The sequence below is a fragment of the Osmerus eperlanus genome, chromosome 15 (genome assembly GCF_963692335.1).
Source record: "Osmerus eperlanus chromosome 15, fOsmEpe2.1, whole genome shotgun sequence".
In the NCBI taxonomy this organism is placed as follows: Eukaryota; Metazoa; Chordata; class Actinopteri; order Osmeriformes; family Osmeridae; genus Osmerus; species Osmerus eperlanus.
Window position 1 is genome coordinate 948,629 of NC_085032.1, and position 19,970 is coordinate 968,598.

At 40.4% G+C, this 19,970-nt stretch overlaps 1 protein-coding gene and 1 long non-coding RNA gene across 5 annotated transcripts in view; one reads left to right on the plus strand and one right to left on the minus strand.

The window, feature by feature from the left end:
* Positions 1-19,970, plus strand: part of hhatlb (hedgehog acyltransferase like, b) — a 147,199-nt gene that overhangs the window by 76,422 nt on the left and 50,807 nt on the right. The gene's annotated exons all lie outside the window — the stretch shown is intronic.
* Positions 15,447-19,970, minus strand: part of LOC134035300 (uncharacterized) — a 44,346-nt gene continuing 39,822 nt past the window's right edge. The window contains exons 2-5 of the long non-coding RNA XR_009932338.1: positions 16,640-16,684; positions 16,271-16,528; positions 15,974-16,164; positions 15,447-15,880 (exon numbers count right to left, since the gene is read on the minus strand). This is a non-coding gene — a long non-coding RNA (uncharacterized LOC134035300). The remainder of the gene's footprint in view (positions 15,881-15,973; positions 16,165-16,270; positions 16,529-16,639; positions 16,685-19,970) is intronic.

The window sequence follows — 19,970 nt, forward strand, 5'->3', positions numbered from 1 at the left end:
TTCTAGTTAGCATTTTTTTATAAAATTGGTTAACCATTTGATTCGCCTCTTCATCATGCTATGTGAAAGGTTTAAGTTGTGGTATTACATATGATCTCCAATAAATCAATTCAAATGGTGTTATGCACCTGGTATAGGACTGGGAAAGACTTCAATTCACATAGTAAACATACTGTATCTATAATTACCAGGCAGTATTTTCCCTTCAGTTTTCTTATTGTTGAGCAAACACATGTAACAGCATCTAATAACGAGCCCCCATATTCAACTCCTATTAGTCATGCCTAGAAATGACAATCTGTTTCTTTGTTCCCTTCTTTAGAAAATCAACTGTTAGTCTAATTTCTTTCACTCCAAAAAACCTTTTCTGTCTTTTAAAACAGTTAAGTTTAAGACCAATATTGTTTTAGATTCTCTATTTTACCAAATCACACCTCTTTTTATCAAAGATATGATAAAAGCAATTTTCATTATGCCAAACCAGAATCTGTATGCTTCTTAAATGAAATATAGACCAAATAATGTTCTTAATGCAGCTATTAACCAAACATTTTTCCCAAATATATTTTCTATAAAGGTCAGATAGGTAGAACTTCATAACTCGTTTTGCTGCAGTTCAAAACGAGCCAATTAGCTCAAACCATCATAACCACAATTTATCAGACTTGATGAGTGTTCCCAAATTATTTCAGAACTGAATGTTATAATAATCCTCTTCATACACTAATACCATTTATTAATACAACATTATCACAGCCTAACTGTTTATCCCAAACAGTATGCCAGGCTCTGATAAAACTCAAATAAAACTTAAAACCAAATTACAATTAAACTCCAAATAAAAGTACATTTAGTTATGTTCTCTTTCTCATTTTTAACCAAATTATATCTAATACCTTTATCAAAACTCTTAAAAACCCTAGATTTTACTATTTTGACTTAAAATGTTATCCCATATACCATCAAAGTATATTCATAGTTTCCTCTTCAAAACATCAGTGTTTAAACCAATCATCTCTTCACATCCACAAAACGTTCTTGTTTTATTTCATAACCTTCCATGATCCTCTCTAAACCAATCCTTTATGTAACTTTCCAATTGCTTCCTCATAATTTTTCACATACATTTCCTCAAACCATTCTTTGACCAACACAGCTGGTTTGCTCTAGTATAACTCTTCCAATTGTATTAGAACCAATTTATAAACCAGGGGTTCAATTTCTGCATTTTTACTGAATACCATCACACATTCCAGATTTTCCGCCTATAAATCCAAGTTCTGGTCGGAAAGGCTTCAAAAAACCTCCCTGTTTGGCTAGGAATTATAACAAATGTTGATCACGCATTTGTTAACCACCAAACTTGGGATTCATCTAAACGAACACATCTATCAGCATTAATACTCACATAATTATGCAGAACTATACCCTCTGGGATCACCTTTGTAAGATCTCAAGTAACAGGACTCTTTTAGCCCCCACCTTTCTCCAACTCTCCTCGGGATTTCTGTAACTTCTTGGTCAAAGAAAAAAAAGCACGAGATTGATAAAAGTGAGTGATCTCACAATTTGACAACTTGTTAGATTTTGCACTGAAGGCAATTATGGTCCTTGGAGGACACCTAGTGGATATTTTTATTTTTTATTTTATTTTTTAAAGAACGACAGATCTGTTTAAAATACCGTTCAACTCAACCCGACTCCACACAAATATTACTTTTTCACATCAATTCAATTCTGTAACCCTCTTGTACCGGAGAGGACAAATAAAAGACACACCACACTCCTCTCTATTTTTATTAAACTCAATCTGACTCCACACAAATAGACAATGTTCAGGGATTCTAACCCTTGGAGAGGACTCTAACCTCCCCTTGGACAAAGACAACGAGTTTAGGGACTCTAACCCCTGGAGAGGACTCTAACCTCCCCTTGGACAAAGACAACGAGTTTAGGGACTCTAACTCCTGGAGAGGACTCTAACCTCCCCTTGGACAAGGACAACGAGTTTAGGGACTCTAACCCCTGGAGAGGACTCTAACCTCCTGGTTCTCAGTTCCGAATAGCAGTACTTTGAATTAACAGGTGTCTGCTTACCTTTTTTTTATGTTGAGGCGCCTCTGACGATTACGTCTGCCTCCTCGTACCGGTGTATGGGTCTCTCTCCCGATCTGTCGGTCGGCCTCTGGACTCCCTCTTTTCAGCGTCGGGGTCACCATTTGAAGGATTCAAAGTCTTTGTGTCTATTCCAATATGTAATGATGGTATCCAATGACACAAATCTGTGTTCTAGAAAGAGTGGTCTGGAGTCGCAGAGGTCCGATAATATCAGCTTTAATGCAGCAGTTGGAAATCAACAAGTACAGAGCTCTGGGGTTGTCTAAGTTTCCCTACCCGCAACAGAGTTTGGGCTGGTTCACGAAGTCCAACTGGCTATCTGTCCCTCCCCAGCATATATTTATACAGTGCAATTGAAACACACAAGTATTAAAAAAGGGTTGAGCTTGTTCTCTCGTGCATCAGGGAGTTGTTCTTGCCTACGCGTCCCACCTGCTCGGGTGCCGTCTCCACCCGGTTTCAAGGTTGTTTCTGAAAATGAAGAGATAGAGACACAAAGAACAGCCTGCTTCCCACACCCAGTGTGAGACCCAATGTTTAAGCCTGAGCACACTTTTAAGTTCATAACTTTAATAAGCACAATGCATAACTTTAATAAGCACAACATATTCTTTAATCCCTCTTTTGATCTCTGAAAACACCAGAGATCAATCAACATAGCCCGGACCAACCACCACCTCCTCATCCTGGTCAGCCAGCCCCAGAAACGGCATTTGGAACCCCTTTGTTGGGTTCTCCTCAGCCGAGACAATGATCCTGTTACACAGGGACCTGATACATGGGATACAGCAACAATCATGTTGATATAGCACACTCTTAAGTAAAATAGCGGAAACCTTCTTAGTCCAGTACAATTCTAGTGTGGTCAAGCAGTATCACTCTTGGCCTAGTCGTAACCCTCTTTTCTGGACTCTCACATTCGTAGCAATAGCAAAAGGTTCACTGGCCCTTCTCCACCAACTCCTGCAACGTACGACTGGATTCTGGAGCAGCACAACACATGCTCCAGTGGTACCACGTACTTCCTTTCCCCAGCACCCTTAGGGCGTGCGAGGTTCTCTCGATGACCTTGAATGGTCCTGTCCATAAATGTACAACAGGCTTCCCAGAACATCTGATGATGTATTGGGGCAGGTGGGACAGGGTCTTCAAGGGGAAGGGGGGGGGCCAGACCACTCCTAGGTCTGATGGGGCATAGGGGCAGATGGGGCAGGGTCTCCAGGGGAATGGGGCCTTAGAACAGGGGTTAGGTAGTCAGACCCGCCGGTCTGACTCGTCCTGAAGCAGAAAAGAGTTACAGTCCCAGCATCACCTTATCTCCCATGATCAAGCAGTAACTGAGTCAAATGAGATGCGAACAGTCGAACACCAATGATTAAACACAGATATTGAAATCAAGAACCCATTTCAGGATTTAAAGTGGATATTTTTAAAGTTCAAATAAATCCCTCCTTTCACACCCTTATAGGGTGTGACAACAAACCCAAATTCAAAAAATATCCCATTACCGATTACACAATGTTGACATACAATAATGATGAGACTATGCAGCGTTATAGCCAAGTGGTGTGGACACACTGGACACAGTGGGAAAACCCTAATGATGTTATAGGGGAAAACCCACCGTCACTCCAGAGTGGACATTCGACATCCATGTATCCACGGCAGACCTGGACATGCTCACAGGCCCCCTTCACCACATACATACAACTTTAGCCAAGCTTTTAGAATTGTAATAAAATAAACTAAATTCGAAACAAATAGAAAAACCAGAAATTAGACAGGATATTTTAAGTTCTCATAAGATCCCTCCTTTCATTGATAACTTTAATCAATACCCAATCTCCTCGTTTGACTCCTCCACTCTTTGGTTTACTGCTTCACCTGGAACAGAATTTAGCAGAAGACATCTCTTTTCTAGTTAGCATTTTTTTATAAAATTGGTTAACCATTTGATTCGCCTCTTCATCATGCTATGTGAAAGGTTTAAGTTGTGGTATTACATATGATCTCCAATAAATCAATTCAAATGGTGTTATGCACCTGGTATAGGACTGGGAAAGACTTCAATTCACATAGTAAACATACTGTATCTATAATTACCAGGCAGTATTTTCCCTTCAGTTTTCTTATTGTTGAGCAAACACATGTAACAGCATCTAATAACGAGCCCCCATATTCAACTCCTATTAGTCATGCCTAGAAATGACAATCTGTTTCTTTGTTCCCTTCTTTAGAAAATCAACTGTTAGTCTAATTTCTTTCACTCCAAAAAACCTTTTCTGTCTTTTAAAACAGTTAAGTTTAAGACCAATATTGTTTTAGATTCTCTATTTTACCAAATCACACCTCTTTTTATCAAAGATATGATAAAAGCAATTTTCATTATGCCAAACCAGAATCTGTATGCTTCTTAAATGAAATATAGACCAAATAATGTTCTTAATGCAGCTATTAACCAAACATTTTTCCCAAATATATTTTCTATAAAGGTCAGATAGGTAGAACTTCATAACTCGTTTTGCTGCAGTTCAAAACGAGCCAATTAGCTCAAACCATCATAACCACAATTTATCAGACTTGATGAGTGTTCCCAAATTATTTCAGAACTGAATGTTATAATAATCCTCTTCATACACTAATACCATTTATTAATACAACATTATCACAGCCTAACTGTTTATCCCAAACAGTATGCCAGGCTCTGATAAAACTCAAATAAAACTTAAAACCAAATTACAATTAAACTCCAAATAAAAGTACATTTAGTTATGTTCTCTTTCTCATTTTTAACCAAATTATATCTAATACCTTTATCAAAACTCTTAAAAACCCTAGATTTTACTATTTTGACTTAAAATGTTATCCCATATACCATCAAAGTATATTCATAGTTTCCTCTTCAAAACATCAGTGTTTAAACCAATCATCTCTTCACATCCACAAAACGTTCTTGTTTTATTTCATAACCTTCCATGATCCTCTCTAAACCAATCCTTTATGTAACTTTCCAATTGCTTCCTCATAATTTTTCACATACATTTCCTCAAACCATTCTTTGACCAACACAGCTGGTTTGCTCTAGTATAACTCTTCCAATTGTATTAGAACCAATTTATAAACCAGGGGTTCAATTTCTGCATTTTTACTGAATACCATCACACATTCCAGATTTTCCGCCTATAAATCCAAGTTCTGGTCGGAAAGGCTTCAAAAAACCTCCCTGTTTGGCTAGGAATTATAACAAATGTTGATCACGCATTTGTTAACCACCAAACTTGGGATTCATCTAAACGAACACATCTATCAGCATTAATACTCACATAATTATGCAGAACTATACCCTCTGGGATCACCTTTGTAAGATCTCAAGTAACAGGACTCTTTTAGCCCCCACCTTTCTCCAACTCTCCTCGGGATTTCTGTAACTTCTTGGTCAAAGAAAAAAAAGCACGAGATTGATAAAAGTGAGTGATCTCACAATTTGACAACTTGTTAGATTTTGCACTGAAGGCAATTATGGTCCTTGGAGGACACCTAGTGGATATTTTTATTTTTTATTTTATTTTTTAAAGAACGACAGATCTGTTTAAAATACCGTTCAACTCAACCCGACTCCACACAAATATTACTTTTTCACATCAATTCAATTCTGTAACCCTCTTGTACCGGAGAGGACAAATAAAAGACACACCACACTCCTCTCTATTTTTATTAAACTCAATCTGACTCCACACAAATAGACAATGTTCAGGGATTCTAACCCTTGGAGAGGACTCTAACCTCCCTCTGGACAAAGACAAAGAGTTCAGGGACTCTAACCCTTGGAGAGGACTCTAACCTCCCCTTGGACAAAGACAACGAGTTTAGGGACTCTAACTCCTGGAGAGGACTCTAACCTCCCCTTGGACAAAGACAACGAGTTTAGGGACTCTAACCCCTGGAGAGGACTCTAACCTCCCCTTGGACAAAGACAACGAGTTTAGGGACTCTAACTCCTGGAGAGGACTCTAACCTCCCCTTGGACAAGGACAACGAGTTTAGGGACTCTAACCCCTGGAGAGGACTCTAACCTCCTGGTTCTCAGTTCCGAATAGCAGTACTTTGAATTAACAGGTGTCTGCTTACCTTTTTTTTATGTTGAGGCGCCTCTGACGATTACGTCTGCCTCCTCGTACCGGTGTATGGGTCTCTCTCCCGATCTGTCGGTCGGCCTCTGGACTCCCTCTTTTCAGCGTCGGGGTCACCATTTGAAGGATTCAAAGTCTTTGTGTCTATTCCAATATGTAATGATGGTATCCAATGACACAAATCTGTGTTCTAGAAAGAGTGGTCTGGAGTCGCAGAGGTCCGATAATATCAGCTTTAATGCAGCAGTTGGAAATCAACAAGTACAGAGCTCTGGGGTTGTCTAAGTTTCCCTACCCGCAACAGAGTTTGGGCTGGTTCACGAAGTCCAACTGGCTATCTGTCCCTCCCCAGCATATATTTATACAGTGCAATTGAAACACACAAGTATTAAAAAAGGGTTGAGCTTGTTCTCTCGTGCATCAGGGAGTTGTTCTTGCCTACGCGTCCCACCTGCTCGGGTGCCGTCTCCACCCGGTTTCAAGGTTGTTTCTGAAAATGAAGAGATAGAGACACAAAGAACAGCCTGCTTCCCACACCCAGTGTGAGACCCAATGTTTAAGCCTGAGCACACTTTTAAGTTCATAACTTTAATAAGCACAATGCATAACTTTAATAAGCACAACATATTCTTTAATCCCTCTTTTGATCTCTGAAAACACCAGAGATCAATCAACATAGCCCGGACCAACCACCACCTCCTCATCCTGGTCAGCCAGCCCCAGAAACGGCATTTGGAACCCCTTTGTTGGGTTCTCCTCAGCCGAGACAATGATCCTGTTACACAGGGACCTGATACATGGGATACAGCAACAATCATGTTGATATAGCACACTCTTAAGTAAAATAGCGGAAACCTTCTTAGTCCAGTACAATTCTAGTGTGGTCAAGCAGTATCACTCTTGGCCTAGTCGTAACCCTCTTTTCTGGACTCTCACATTCGTAGCAATAGCAAAAGGTTCACTGGCCCTTCTCCACCAACTCCTGCAACGTACGACTGGATTCTGGAGCAGCACAACACATGCTCCAGTGGTACCACGTACTTCCTTTCCCCAGCACCCTTAGGGCGTGCGAGGTTCTCTCGATGACCTTGAATGGTCCTGTCCATAAATGTACAACAGGCTTCCCAGAACATCTGATGATGTATTGGGGCAGGTGGGACAGGGTCTTCAAGGGGAAGGGGGGGGGCCAGACCACTCCTAGGTCTGATGGGGCATAGGGGCAGATGGGGCAGGGTCTCCAGGGGAATGGGGCCTTAGAACAGGGGTTAGGTAGTCAGACCCGCCGGTCTGACTCGTCCTGAAGCAGAAAAGAGTTACAGTCCCAGCATCACCTTATCTCCCATGATCAAGCAGTAACTGAGTCAAATGAGATGCGAACAGTCGAACACCAATGATTAAACACAGATATTGAAATCAAGAACCCATTTCAGGATTTAAAGTGGATATTTTTAAAGTTCAAATAAATCCCTCCTTTCACACCCTTATAGGGTGTGACAACAAACCCAAATTCAAAAAATATCCCATTACCGATTACACAATGTTGACATACAATAATGATGAGACTATGCAGCGTTATAGCCAAGTGGTGTGGACACACTGGACACAGTGGGAAAACCCTAATGATGTTATAGGGGAAAACCCACCGTCACTCCAGAGTGGACATTCGACATCCATGTATCCACGGCAGACCTGGACATGCTCACAGGCCCCCTTCACCACATACATACAACTTTAGCCAAGCTTTTAGAATTGTAATAAAATAAACTAAATTCGAAACAAATAGAAAAACCAGAAATTAGACAGGATATTTTAAGTTCTCATAAGATCCCTCCTTTCATTGATAACTTTAATCAATACCCAATCTCCTCGTTTGACTCCTCCACTCTTTGGTTTACTGCTTCACCTGGAACAGAATTTAGCAGAAGACATCTCTTTTCTAGTTAGCATTTTTTTATAAAATTGGTTAACCATTTGATTCGCCTCTTCATCATGCTATGTGAAAGGTTTAAGTTGTGGTATTACATATGATCTCCAATAAATCAATTCAAATGGTGTTATGCACCTGGTATAGGACTGGGAAAGACTTCAATTCACATAGTAAACATACTGTATCTATAATTACCAGGCAGTATTTTCCCTTCAGTTTTCTTATTGTTGAGCAAACACATGTAACAGCATCTAATAACGAGCCCCCATATTCAACTCCTATTAGTCATGCCTAGAAATGACAATCTGTTTCTTTGTTCCCTTCTTTAGAAAATCAACTGTTAGTCTAATTTCTTTCACTCCAAAAAACCTTTTCTGTCTTTTAAAACAGTTAAGTTTAAGACCAATATTGTTTTAGATTCTCTATTTTACCAAATCACACCTCTTTTTATCAAAGATATGATAAAAGCAATTTTCATTATGCCAAACCAGAATCTGTATGCTTCTTAAATGAAATATAGACCAAATAATGTTCTTAATGCAGCTATTAACCAAACATTTTTCCCAAATATATTTTCTATAAAGGTCAGATAGGTAGAACTTCATAACTCGTTTTGCTGCAGTTCAAAACGAGCCAATTAGCTCAAACCATCATAACCACAATTTATCAGACTTGATGAGTGTTCCCAAATTATTTCAGAACTGAATGTTATAATAATCCTCTTCATACACTAATACCATTTATTAATACAACATTATCACAGCCTAACTGTTTATCCCAAACAGTATGCCAGGCTCTGATAAAACTCAAATAAAACTTAAAACCAAATTACAATTAAACTCCAAATAAAAGTACATTTAGTTATGTTCTCTTTCTCATTTTTAACCAAATTATATCTAATACCTTTATCAAAACTCTTAAAAACCCTAGATTTTACTATTTTGACTTAAAATGTTATCCCATATACCATCAAAGTATATTCATAGTTTCCTCTTCAAAACATCAGTGTTTAAACCAATCATCTCTTCACATCCACAAAACGTTCTTGTTTTATTTCATAACCTTCCATGATCCTCTCTAAACCAATCCTTTATGTAACTTTCCAATTGCTTCCTCATAATTTTTCACATACATTTCCTCAAACCATTCTTTGACCAACACAGCTGGTTTGCTCTAGTATAACTCTTCCAATTGTATTAGAACCAATTTATAAACCAGGGGTTCAATTTCTGCATTTTTACTGAATACCATCACACATTCCAGATTTTCCGCCTATAAATCCAAGTTCTGGTCGGAAAGGCTTCAAAAAACCTCCCTGTTTGGCTAGGAATTATAACAAATGTTGATCACGCATTTGTTAACCACCAAACTTGGGATTCATCTAAACGAACACATCTATCAGCATTAATACTCACATAATTATGCAGAACTATACCCTCTGGGATCACCTTTGTAAGATCTCAAGTAACAGGACTCTTTTAGCCCCCACCTTTCTCCAACTCTCCTCGGGATTTCTGTAACTTCTTGGTCAAAGAAAAAAAAGCACGAGATTGATAAAAGTGAGTGATCTCACAATTTGACAACTTGTTAGATTTTGCACTGAAGGCAATTATGGTCCTTGGAGGACACCTAGTGGATATTTTTATTTTTTATTTTATTTTTTAAAGAACGACAGATCTGTTTAAAATACCGTTCAACTCAACCCGACTCCACACAAATATTACTTTTTCACATCAATTCAATTCTGTAACCCTCTTGTACCGGAGAGGACAAATAAAAGACACACCACACTCCTCTCTATTTTTATTAAACTCAATCTGACTCCACACAAATAGACAATGTTCAGGGATTCTAACCCTTGGAGAGGACTCTAACCTCCCTCTGGACAAAGACAAAGAGTTCAGGGACTCTAACCCTTGGAGAGGACTCTAACCTCCCCTTGGACAAAGACAACGAGTTTAGGGACTCTAACTCCTGGAGAGGACTCTAACCTCCCCTTGGACAAAGACAACGAGTTTAGGGACTCTAACCCCTGGAGAGGACTCTAACCTCCCCTTGGACAAAGACAACGAGTTTAGGGACTCTAACTCCTGGAGAGGACTCTAACCTCCCCTTGGACAAGGACAACGAGTTTAGGGACTCTAACCCCTGGAGAGGACTCTAACCTCCTGGTTCTCAGTTCCGAATAGCAGTACTTTGAATTAACAGGTGTCTGCTTACCTTTTTTTTATGTTGAGGCGCCTCTGACGATTACGTCTGCCTCCTCGTACCGGTGTATGGGTCTCTCTCCCGATCTGTCGGTCGGCCTCTGGACTCCCTCTTTTCAGCGTCGGGGTCACCATTTGAAGGATTCAAAGTCTTTGTGTCTATTCCAATATGTAATGATGGTATCCAATGACACAAATCTGTGTTCTAGAAAGAGTGGTCTGGAGTCGCAGAGGTCCGATAATATCAGCTTTAATGCAGCAGTTGGAAATCAACAAGTACAGAGCTCTTGGGTTGTCTAAGTTTCCCTACCCGCAACAGAGTTTGGGCTGGTTCACGAAGTCCAACTGGCTATCTGTCCCTCCCCAGCATATATTTATACAGTGCAATTGAAACACACAAGTATTAAAAAAGGGTTGAGCTTGTTCTCTCGTGCATCAGGGAGTTGTTCTTGCCTACGCGTCCCACCTGCTCGGGTGCCGTCTCCACCCGGTTTCAAGGTTGTTTCTGAAAATGAAGAGATAGAGACACAAAGAACAGCCTGCTTCCCACACCCAGTGTGAGACCCAATGTTTAAGCCTGAGCACACTTTTAAGTTCATAACTTTAATAAGCACAATGCATAACTTTAATAAGCACAACATATTCTTTATTCTCAACCTTTTTTGCTCCATGACCCACATTTTAAGATACCAGCGCAGTCGCGACCCAACAACAAATAATAATCAACATGAATCATCAGGCCAATAATTTAACAATTGTATTATTATAATTACTACCACTACTACTAGGCTTAATACTATACCACTGTTTTACTGTGAAACCACATGCAACTGTTTAACAGTCAGGATCAGTAATGCAATCATGGACTTAGGCCTATATGCTCAACTTCTTTGAGAAATCATGGACTTAAGCCATACATTTTCAACTTTCTTAATAGGAAATTATGAATTTACATGTTCAACTTCTTAAGGAGAATCCATGGACTTACACATTCACCTTTTTAGTCAGAGATGGACTTACATGTTCCACTTATCACAGGACTTATGTTAATTTTCTAAATGAGAAATCCTTACTTACATGCTCAACTTCTTAATGAGAAATGGACTTACATGTTCAACTTGTAAATGAGAAATCATAGACTTATATGTACAACTTTTTATTGAGAAAGCATTAACAACATGTTGGCTTGACTTTTTAAAATCTGTTTATTAGGTTTTACAGGTTTCTTCTCTTCTTCTTCATAAAGTTCATAACATTCATAGATAAATATAAATATTAGGCTTGACTTTTTAATGAGAAATCTGGGGCTGTTTCTTTTTTACAAGTCTGTCAACATTTGGGGTGATTGAAGACAGTGCAATCCGAAGATCATGTTCAACGTTCAGTTTGTTTCTGCTTTTGTCCTTAAGCAGTGTGAGAGCAGAAAATCCAACTTCGCATAAAAAAGTGGTGCTGAAAGGCAAAAGAACTCTGATTGCATGGTGAGCAAGGGTAGGATACTCGTGCGCAACACTGCACCAAAACTGAGGGAGAGTCAACTCTAAGAACTTATTTTGCAGGCCACAATCACACGATAGGTCCACCAGTTGAGATTCCTCTTCTGATGATAAAGTCACCGTCTCCACGTCAATTCCAAAAGGTTCCCTTATCCAATATTTGTCCGGCACCTTCTGCTCTGGAAAATAATCACAAAAGCGCACATGCAGCTTTTCCAAATGCGCTTGCATGACCCTTTTCAGCTCCGATCTGTCAGTAGGCCTATCCGTCAGGTTTTCTACCTCTTGACTCACGTTTGTGAACATGTCCAATCTGTCGCTGGAAACATGCTTGGTCCACAGACTCAACTTTTTCTTGAAGGAGTCGATTTTGTCCATCTGTTCAAATCTGTTATGCCCCCTGCCTTGTAATGACACATTCAAAGTGTTCAAATGATCAAAAATGTCAGCAAGATATGAGAGACGTGCAATCCACTGGTCATCGTTAAAAAAGTCCGCCAGTTGTGCGTTTTTCTCAGCTAGAAATGCTGCCAGTTCGTTTCTGAGTTCGTAAACTCTGGATAACACTTTGCCCCTGGATAACCAGCGGACCTCGGCATGATACAGCAATTGTTCGTGATCGCTCCCCATCTCTTTGCAGAAGGCTTGAAAACACCTTGCATTCTTTGCGCTATGCTTGATGTAATTCACAACTCTCACAACCTCTTTCAATGTTCCGTGAAGCTCCGGTACCATGTCTTTAGCAGCTAATGCTTCCCTATGTAAAAAGCAGTGATTCCACATAGTGTTTGGTGCAGCTACATCCAAAATTCTTTTGACAACCCCTGAATGTTTTCCTGTCATCGAGGCTGCCACATCCGTTGTCACACCAGCACACTTTGACCAGGAGAGCCCCACTGAGTTTAGGTATGTGTCCATTGCAGAAAAAATCTCTGCTGCAGTTGTTGGCAAATCTGCATTAAATAAGAACTGCTCTTCAAAGTCACCATTCTGCACATACCGCACATAAACACGTCTGTGGATTCATCCAGTTGTAAGGCGAAATAGTCACAAGCGCAGAGACGTTCAGTGAGCTGCTGCTCAACATCATTGGACATGTCACATATCCTCCTATGAACAGTGTCATTTGACAGGGGAATTGTCTTCAATTTTGCTGCTTCTTTTTCACCTATGAGTGCAGTGCACATAGGCACAGGGGAGGATAAGCTCTTCTGCAACCATATGGGCCTTTTTGCATTTAGCTAGCCGGTAGGAGACCAGATAGGATGCACGTAGTGCCTGCTCCTGAACAGTGATGGCACGTTCAAATGTTTTTTGGGATGCCTCAAGGTTTTGGCTCATACGATTGAAAAAATCCAAATCTTTGTCTTTATAACTGGCGTGCTTTGTTATCAAATGTCTCTGTAATTTAGAAGGCTTCAGGCTTTCGTTAGCTAGCAGCTCGTTGCATAGCACACACAACGGTTTTTGCTCACCATTCTTCAAGCAATAGGTGAAACCATATTTAACCCTCGTGCTGCCTTCGGGTCACATGACCCAAAGGTTCACAACGAACCATCGTTGTGTTTACCCAATTTCACCCAATACAAAAACAAATAAAAATAATTTTCTTTTAACCATTGCAATGTGAGGGGTCTGAGACAGCCCGACAGTTAAAAGAAAATGCTTCACTTTGTTTTTGTATGAGGTAAATTTGTCGCAATACGACAGTGGGTCACAATGACTGATGGGTCAGAATGACCCGAAGATAACACAAGGGTTAAGAAATGCCGGGTCGTACACCCGTATATATTTCTTCTTCGGTTCTCCAGAAGAAGACGTATCTGAGCTGGTACTCGGTTTACACTCTGATTTTGTTTTGCCTGTTAGAAATTTCTCCATTTTATTTTGTCTATTCTACTTCTACTTTTCTCCGGTCATGTCAGTGTCATCTGCAAAATCATCGCGCAGTCCAGTGACGTTTTGCATGTTGCTACATTTGAAATATCTGCATTCAAATTTGATTGGCTGAATGTTCGAACATGTTATTGTTAGATAGGCCTACATACAGAACCAGTGCCGGCTTATGTAATTTAATGTCAGAACTGGGAGCAGGGATTCCCTAATGGACAGAGGGAGCATGGCTAGTGGAAAAAAGGTTAACATTTACAATTTGTCTCGCGACCCTTTCAGAAACTCCCGCGACCCAAATTTGGGTCGCGACCCAAGGGTTGAGAGACGCTGGTATAGACAAACATCATGCCCGTCTAGTCAATGTTAGCTAGACTGTAGCTCATCTGCTTTTTATTAACGCTGATTTACAAGGACTGCAAGAACAGCTAGATAGCGAAAACACTGTAAACTAGTTTAGCTTGCTAACGCAAGAGCATAGGTAGAATGTGTGATGATTTAGCCTAGTTTATTGGCAATGGGGCTAACGTTATTTCATGTTCCTGACTGTTTCATTCAAATAAATACAACGTGTTGTCATATAATACTACAATTCTGCATGTTTGTCCAGATGTATTTTTCAGTAAGAGTTGAATCATACAGTAGTTTGTTTGCTAAGCTGTAGTACTAACGTTACCCACCTGGCGATCCTGTTGGCTTCGACAACAGAGGTGGAAACAAGTAACGTAATAATTTCAAATGATATCTAGTCAATCTGTTGAAAACAGTGTTGTGTAGACACAATAGATTTATTTGTACGTTTATATTTCAAGTTTCCACCTTGTTTCAGTGAGTGTTGGTAGTGTTGCGTCTTTGCTCCGCAGCTTCATTCGTTGTAAACCAACCAATCAGCGCGCAGCTCATGTATAGACCTTTTTTGGAACGTAAACAATAACAGATCAGTTTAGAACGTAACGGTGCGTTTACACTGCAGCGACGCGATGCGAGTGACGACATGTTTTCCATCCATTTTCAATGGAGCCAGGCGAATCGCTTGTGTGGTGCATTGTGGGTAGCGACACAACGCGATCGAGTTGAGATTTTCTCAACTTTATGCAAATGAGGAGCGATTTTCGCTAGCGATGGCCAATTGCAGTGTTTTCTTGTTTCTCGTAACGTAGCAATCATGGTAAACATTTCTAGCTTTCAGTTTTTAAGATGGAGGAGAAACTAATCGCCTGTGTGGCTGCATGTCCAGTCCTTTACGATACGTCTCTGTATTTGTACAAAGACATTAATAAAAAGAACGAGGCCAGGCGCAGGTTTGCCGACGTTGTCGGTGCTCCTGGTGGGATTTTTGTACTTTCAAATTCAGTCTCTCGTCACATTAGTTACGTAACTTTGCTCTGGTAACTAGCTAGTTACAGTAGTGGAAGTGAAAGACGCCATGAAGTAACGGCAACGTCACAAAATCACGTTGCCAGTCCGTAACCGCGACGTTGTGGCAACGTTATTTTCCAACGTTGCCAGTCTGTAACCGCGACCTCCTAGCAACGTTGTTTTGTGACGTTGCCAGTCCTTAACTGCAATGTTAATTAAGTAACCTATATTTCTCAATTCTACTGCTTATATTGGGGCGGTTCATATGCAGACCTCATTTGCCCAAAATGCTACTTGTTCTTGTATAATAGGCTACATGGTAGCCAACTTTAGGAGGACTATGTTTGTGTGATGTGTAGCCTAACTCAAGCTAATCATAAACAAGGCAGCATTTCCATGTAACATTGTCATTTTATTTCAAACAAAGTACCAAACAGTGAATTAAAATCTTCTGCCAGTCCCCGCTACAGGTCCTGTCTGTTGGCCCTGACAATGAAGCACAAAATAAGTTAGTGTTCTATCAACATAATTGCACGTGTGAAAGGGGCTATACAAGTCATAAAAAATCACATCTAAAATAATATACATCATCAAAAAAATATTATGGGATTCTATTTTTTTGTCACATAGCCATGTGAAAGGTTGGATATGGAAGCTGCAATCATGATTCATTCACCTGGCTTGTTTTGAATGGGCTGCCGGGGCGTGTTTGAGCCTTCTCTCCCAGTCCCGTCTTCCACTTCATCACAGCGTCTGCAATTAGAAGTCATGAACTTATTGTCAGCACCAATTTGAACGTTGAACTTTGCGTATAAGCCATAGTTCATGACATCTCCAACCACCTACCACTCTCTTTCGGAACTCCAGCACCTTAAGGCGCTCCTCAAGGTCTTGGAGTTCAGCCTGTGTTTGGACCACCTGTAGGTCCATCACTGGCACCTCTTCAGTGTGTCTGCCCTGTAGTCGCCTGAATAGGAGAGCCTCTCGCTGGTTCTCCTACAATGTCTCCATCTTCCGGAGCATAGCCTGTAATGTGTCTGTAATTAAGGACAAGTAAAACAAGTTTACAAGAGTTTGCATGATTGGCATACACTGTGGTTCTTCTAGATTAGCTGTAACATTGATGTACATGACAAATGTTACCTTGAATGGTCTTTGCCCAAGATGGTACAGCTGAATGGGGTATACAAAGCATTAGTATGACAACATTTGTTGTTTTGACAAATATGTTTCCCCCCACGATCAGAACAACTTAGGTATGCCTTACAATGAGTTGGCAATGGTTTGAGTATTTTTTTTTGAGTGTCTTATATTTGCACTTGCCTGGCTGCCAGCTGTTTTCCTGGGCCCCTTATGGGTTCTCCTCCACCAGACCACAGTTGACACCTAGGGGTATGGCATCTGGTGATGCAAAAGTTTTAAGTCATGCTTTTGCTTCATAACATAGCCTTTAGGGTTGCCATGGCTCATACAATTATTGTCACTGTTATAAACGGTCATTCATTACTTTACCATCATTTCCAAGGGACACAGTGCTAGTGATGGTGGTAGGATCATCTGTACAGAAATGAAAGTGTAATGTAGTTTATGTACATAGTATTAGCATATTGATATTAAAGGAGTTGCACCGCACATATGTGATCGTTCGAAAGCACGGCCCCACAGCGTAGCGTCGCACATGTGTGATTCTGAACATTCCAACCGACTATTTTCCAATAGACAAAAACTATATGACAAACGCTGTAGTATGGCTTCAAAATGTACAATTAGTAGGCTAACAAGTAACACTAGCAAGTAGTAGCATTGGTTCGAGTATTATGCTAGGTTGCTAGGTAACAGAAGCTAATTAAAGCTACCTAGCTTCCGTTTTGGAAAAATAACTTGTGGAAGCGTCGGAAATATTTAGAACTCATGCATCTAAAGGTTGAAACGAATAAACTTACCCAAAAACAGATCTCATGTACAAATTGGAAGAATTAGTGACATGATACTTTTATAGACGCCATTGCTGTGCATGCCATGACCGACTGCCACGCGCTAGCTCCACAGTCTTGGAAAATTCTGGGCTAAATAAACTATTTTGGGACAAGGTTTTCTAACAGTTTCTAACAGTTTAACCCTCGACCATACACTGGGTTCGTGTATGGTCGAGGGTTAAAAAAACAGGTGGATATGAGAGTTAGCCATAGCCTAGGACTACGCATGCAGTGTCAGATCCACAACCGAGTTATCTCTACTGAAGTATATGTATTGTTCAGGTGATTCCCAATTGCCTGTTGCGCAAATTCATTTCAGTAACGTAGGCCTGAGCCAGGACACATCGCCACTGATGCTAGGCATGATTGGAAATTCCCTTCCATGATAAGTTATGGCACCCCAAACCACATTTTTAAGGCACTGACCCAGATAGCAAACTTCATTGAAACTACGCTTTATCAACATTCCGCTTTCAACGCTAATTTCATTGAACCAACGTCAGACTCTGATGTTGACCCATCATCATTTTGCACCCTTATTTAATATTGAAACAACGTTGAAAAACCAACGCGACTCTAACGGTATTTCCACCAATATTACTATTGAAACAACGTTGAAAAACCAACCAAAATCAACGCTATTCTAACGGTATTTCCACCAATATTACTATTGAAACAACGTCGAAAGATCAACAAGCTATTCTTTACAGCAGCAACCCAGTCATCTCGTCAGTAGCGGTTAGAACCAAAACTGTACTGTACTGTAGCGAGTGGTACGTGACAGTGGAGCGAGTGGTACGTGACAGTAGCTAGTGGTACATGCCAGTGCCTCCACTGGCACGTGACAGTGGCTAGTGGTACGTGCCAGTACCACCACATTTGCATTTCGATACTCTGAGTAAATATAATTGTTAATAATAGTTCATTATTTTCATATGAAGCACCTTGTCAATAAATGACACCTTATGATTGCAAATGTACTTTCTAGGTATTATACATATTGGAAACTACAAACACTTTATCACATCTGAAGTTACATCATTTTAAAGTCGACCTGTGTCAAAAAGTGATATGGGAGAAAATCCTTTTGTTCGTCGACGTTGTAAATGTCAGTTTAAGTATAGGCTACATTAATAACTTCTCAGGAAGTTATTTCATTGATCAGTTGTTATGGGCTGCTGCAGCACTCAAAAGAGCAGGCAAACTAAGCATTTGATTTGACATGGCCTTGAAAATCTTGCTAGCTGACATGTCCAAAAACCGTTGAAATTAATAGTTTTTCATAAGTAATTATATACTTTTTGTACATTACAATGAAGTTTAGGGTGTTAACTATACAAAACATAAAAAATCTCAATTTTGACAGAAAACGATTTTCGATATTTTATGGCTTATAGCCAACAATGAGCGGCCGCGACATCCACGGGTTTCCGCAGGCCGCCACACATACTTAAACAATTCTATTCTAAAATGGCCGCGGGGCAGTTACACGCAGTTACCCAATGCAACTGCAACGACACACTTGCATACCACTATCAACAGAACAGTAACTGTCATGTACCAGTGGAGGCGCTGTCACGTACCACTAGCTACTGTCATGTACCAGCGGAGGCACTGGCATGTACCACTAGCTACTGTCACGTACCAGTGGAGGCACTGGCATGTACCACTAGCCACTGTCACGTGCCAGTGGAGGCACTGGCACGTACCACTAGCTACTGTCACGTACCACTCGCTCCACTGGCACGTACCACTAGCCACTGTCACGTACCACTAGCTACAGTACAGTACAGTTTCGGTTCTAACTGCCTCTCCATCTCGTTGTCCCGTTTTTATAGGAAATGTAAACTTGTTGACAACTTGTTCTTCCCCAATCTCGACGAACAGCCAAACACAGCAACAATTGACATTGTTTAAAAAAAACGTTTTTTGCCACAGTAACTTGCTCACTTATGCTTCTAAACTAGCTGACTTCCATCAAAACAATCATTCGCGCGTCTGAAACCGGAAGCTTTCAAGGGCCAAACTTGACCAATGAAAATTCTAGAATGTTAATCAAAAAAGGTCTATATATTCATGAGCATACCATAAAAGGAGAAAACCTAGCGTTTTTTCCTGGGAAAATTTCACTGGATGTATAAGGGGGCATAGAACAGCACCCGGGCCATTTTCAGCCCAACCAATGTTACATACCCTATTCGGAGACCTTAAGGAACAGTGTGAAATACCCCAAAAACCCAGTCAATCACCCCTTTCAATGCCACAGCTAAACTATGTCAAAAGAAACGTTCTCATTTCCGGCGCTAATGTCAAACTTATTTATCCACCACCTGGCTGTCTTCACAATAGTCATATCGTCATAACATTGCCCTCCTTCTGTTTTTTGGTTTAGAATTGACCGAACTATAAAATTACGAAAATACTACTATGACGCTTTCTAGCATGGCTGCCGCCTAAGACTAGGCGGTCTCACGGGCGACCCGCAATGCTCAAATTACAAAGACTTTCACGACCTAAATCAAAAATCCGAGATGGCAGTTCTACTCGAAATCGCTTTCTCAACAAAGTCAAATGGTTGGAATTTTTGGGGGTGGTACTTTTCACTCATAATCTAAGCTCCAACTTGCGTGCTAGAACGTCTATCACGTTGTATCCATGCGTCATTGCTAACGTGTTCTGACGTTGTGACGTAGGCTAGCACTGAGTACCCTTTGTTGACAGAAGGCATTTTTTGCTAGCCTGGCTCTGCCCTCCTTTGACTTCCGCTCAATTTGGATTTTGCTTCTGTACTAGGTCTGGGATTTCAGTGCATCAGAAACATTTTTTTTGTAGGTCCAATCAGCGAACAGAGGGAGTGGCTGAGAACG